Here is a 4,105-nt window from a genome sequence, read left to right as displayed (position 1 = left end):
CTTGAGAAAAGGAAGCTAATAAGAGTTCTTGTTTAGTCAAGGAAGGTTTATGAAATAAAAAACAAGGAATCCTTATTCCTCAAGAAAGAACTATGAATACGGATATTATTTGATCGAGGAAAATTTATGAAACGTGAAATGAGGAAGAACTATGAATATATGAATACCAGCCTTACTGAAACAGCCATATTCCTGGTTGGAAATCGACGCATGCGCACTAAAAATTGGAGACCACGTAAAAAGTTCAATGTTCATACTGTACGTACTTATACTGTACCTATAGCCGCATCTAGTGACTTTCTCCCTCGTCCTCGTTGCCAACGTGATTGGCGGCACTGGCCGCCAATTCTCGGTAGTCGGCATATATCTTCGCGACGCACGTCGACGATCCGTCGTCTTCGCGATCCCAATCGGACGATCTGCGTGTCGTTGATCCGTTTGCGTACGGCCGACGGCAGGGTGGTGGATCTCGCGAAAGGTACGTCCAAAGTACAACTCGCATCGCGCGTCGTGGCCGTGTCATTCTTTCCTCCGAGCAGAAACTCGCTGGTTTATCTCTCGTCTGTCTTTCGTCGCCGTCATCGCTTTCCCATCCGGGACACTTCCATATCCGGAATTCCGGCGAGAGTTTTCTCGCCGCGCACGTCAAGTGCGATTACTCGATTCGCGCGCGCGCGCGCGCCATCCATGGCTGCGTACGCGTGTGTATGCGTGTGCGCGCGCGGGCGTACGTGTGTGTGAGTGAATGTGCGCGCGCGCGCGCGCGCATACATATACACAAAACGCCAGAAATAATTTCTCCGTTTCTGATGTACTAATAGATTCGTTTGTCTACTCGCACCATCTGCCTATCTGCCTCTCCCACTGAGAATAATAATAATAATAATAATTGCTTTTTATTTACATCAAAACTAATGATTCTTATTATGAAGTCATAATTCTGTTGAATGCACGTTCCTTTCCATTTTGACAAGTGAGATACAATCGAAATTTTACCTGTAATTGTACAAATTCGAGACCATCTGCTTTATCGAGCAAGGCTTAGTAATTTATATTAAAAGTGAGATTATAAACTGTATTATACGATAACTTTGTCGTCAAGAAAGTAGCGACTTTATTATCTAGAGTCTAAAGTACTCACATAACTTTAAAATCATGTTCATTTCTAGGTAATGTAGATTAAGTTTAATATTGGTTTAATGTAATCTTCATCCCTTTCTAATTCTTAGAATCTGAAAAAGATATAAAGTAAATTAAATCAAGTAAATTTATATTGGTAAAAATGGGCATAATGTAGATTTAATCTCAGTTTAATTTATATTCTATCAATTCAAACGCAAGAGAATAAAAACTGTAGGGATCGTAACTGTAATAAGTTAAATTTGTAAGAAATAGTGCTGAAATAAGTATATTTAATGCATCGTCATCATAAGATGTAACGTCCACAAATTAAAAAACTAGAAAAATTGAAAATATTAATGTAAAGATGAAAAATGTATATTACAACTAATTTCTGGCAATCATTAGCGTGTATTTATAACAGTTACCAATTACAGTAAATATATTTAAATTACATCAATAGTTCTAATTCTTAGAAATAAGAAATAATAAAAAGTAAGTTGAACCTAAATTAAAGTTAATTTGCAGTGACAGAAATGGCCATCATGTCACCTTTGTGAAAACGGAAAACAATTACGTTATGTACGTAAGGAAGTCCAAATCAGAAAACTTTTAGATGTCTTTTAAGATAGTTTTTTGCAAAAATGTCTTTAGATATTTCATAAGATGTCTCATCCCTGAATTTTTTCTGAGTATGTTTGTGTATTTACTTCATCCCGGGTGCAGAAGGTGCGAGGAAAGTGCAGCCGGAATCGTCGGCTTCAATGTTATTGTCCCTATCTTTGTCCTCTTATCTTCCCTCCTTCTATTCTGACATCATCCCTTTCTCTCACATTATTGTTGATCACCTCTGTCCTCTTCTTCTCCTCATATCTCCTTTCATGGCATAACGTAATGTGCCTGGCTGTTTCTCTCGCGTGGGAAAATATTTATTACGGAGAATGCTCGCCCCCACAAATCAACCTGTTTATTTGTACCGTTGCATCGCAGGTTTCCAATCTCTTTCTCCTCCCCTCCTCGTCCCTCCTTTTCTAACCGTTCTAGGAATTGCGAGGCACAAAACGTGTCTTGATAATCCTTAAATATTGTATTACACGTATTATACGATAAGAGTTGAAATTGATATAATTAAAGTCGAATTCGAGTTTTTTTTTTCGGCGAATTACCGTTTAACGAGAATAGAGACTTGAACAGTTCGAAAATTTGTGTTAAATTTTATTCGCGTGTCCTAAATGAATGTATTAGAAAAAAAATACAAATATGTAAAGAATGAATACAAAAAATTGTGTAATTTTGATGCAATTTGTTAGCAAACTGTGGAATCATATTTTTGCCAGTAAAATTAATATTTATAATGTGTTAAATTAACACACAAATATTTTATTTATCTACTTCATTGTCAGAATTTATTTTTTAAAACACATTATTTTTATGTTATTTGTCCATTTGTAAATTATGTTATTTTGACAGTAAGAAATGCTGAAATCAATTTAACACAAAATATTTAAGTAATTACATTATATTAAATTAATAATTGAATATGTTAAAAATTTAACTTACAATTTGAATAAAAATTTTAATAAAGATTGACACAAAGAACGTTCTTTTTCAGATGATATTTTCTCTTTATAATAAACCTTTTATGTATGTAAATTTATTTTTGCGCTCCGCAATAAACGACAATCGCGCGTATTTGTCGTTTTTATACTTATTGTTTATAATAAGCGTTTATATGTCAAATGATTTATGTCTATTTCTTTTATAGATAAGTTTCAATCTTAGTTCAACTTACTCTTCATTTTTTTTAATTAATAGAATTAGGAAAAAAATAAATAAGTTGAACCAAGATTAAAGTTAATCTATATTAATGGAAACAAGCATAAGTCTAGTATTAAATATAATATTTTTAATAGTATCGTATTAAATAGTAGATAATATATCAATCTCAATTATGTGTATCTCAATCATGTGTATGTACTATAATTTTATCAGCAATTAAAAATGTTAAAATTATAATTAAGGCTTGAACTTACCAAAAGTCTTCTTACAAATAGAAAATCTGAGAAATTTTCAAAAAGATTTTATAAGATTATCCTGCAAAATTCTGCAGAATTCTGAAATTTATGTAAAAATTCTAAAAAGTTACATGCAAAATTATAACAAAAAATCAGAAATACTAGAATAGATTTTGTTCTCAATAATCTTAGCTATCCGAGATATACATATATTATTTCCCACAATTATATACGTGGACGTATTATTTTTTAATAGATAGAGGAACGATTTGCTTGGATTTTTGTAGCTCGATTAGTGCGACAAACGTGACCATTACGCGGTGCGTCGCGCGGATGAAGTATATTTTTGGAGGACGAGGGTGGCAAGGGCAAAGATTCCGGGATTCTACCACTGTTCCCTCACGCCGGCTCTGTTTTGCTACGCGATTCGTCCTCTGTTTGCGCGACGACGAGGGAACGCCGCAAATTAAATTATTTCCGTCGCCGCGAAACGATCTGAGCAAGATAACAGCGATTCACCATCGTCATCTTTTGTGTTTCGAAAGACTTTTACCTTGCGAAAGAATCCGAATTTGGAACAAACCGAGTGACGTTGTGAGTTCTCGTATTGCTTAATGAATTGTTCCATATGGGAGAAGTGAGTTTATTGAAAGGCAGTACAGTACGAAACTTTCATTCAATCTCGGTATGCTTTCTCCTTAAAATAAGTGTTTCTATGTCAAATGATTAACGTTAATATTGAGTATAATATTTTTAATACTAATGTATTAAATTAAATAATATCATATACACTCCAAGCTAAAAATGTGGAAACACTTTTCAAAAATTGGCATATTTTTGGAATTACTTATTCATATTCATTATAACAATGTTTCTTTTTAACAATAATTTTTTAAATCCAATAACTGGTATTGGATCTAAAGAATTATTGTTAAAAAGCATATTGAATTTTTCAGTAAGTAAAACATTAA

At 33.5% G+C, this 4,105-nt stretch overlaps 1 protein-coding gene across 6 annotated transcripts in view; it reads left to right on the top strand.

Annotated features, from left to right (window-relative positions):
* Window positions 1-305: 305 nt before the first annotated feature.
* Window positions 306-4,105, top strand: part of LOC108754511 (eukaryotic translation initiation factor 4E-binding protein Mextli) — a 15,074-nt gene continuing 11,274 nt past the window's right edge. For 4 of the 6 annotated variants that reach the window (XM_018496895.1, XM_018496911.1, XM_018496869.1 and 1 more), the window contains exon 1: window positions 306-478. The gene's annotated coding sequence lies outside the window, so the exon portion shown is untranslated. The other 2 variants (XM_018496884.1, XM_018496878.1) reach the window with 2 other exon arrangements.

The sequence above is a fragment of the Trachymyrmex septentrionalis genome, unplaced genomic scaffold, assembly GCF_001594115.1.
Source record: "Trachymyrmex septentrionalis isolate Tsep2-gDNA-1 unplaced genomic scaffold, Tsep1.0 scaffold119, whole genome shotgun sequence".
Lineage (NCBI taxonomy): Eukaryota > Metazoa > Arthropoda > Insecta > Hymenoptera > Formicidae > Trachymyrmex > Trachymyrmex septentrionalis.
The sequence above is the reverse complement of the archived record's forward strand: the minus strand, read 5'-3'. Positions and strand labels throughout refer to the sequence as shown.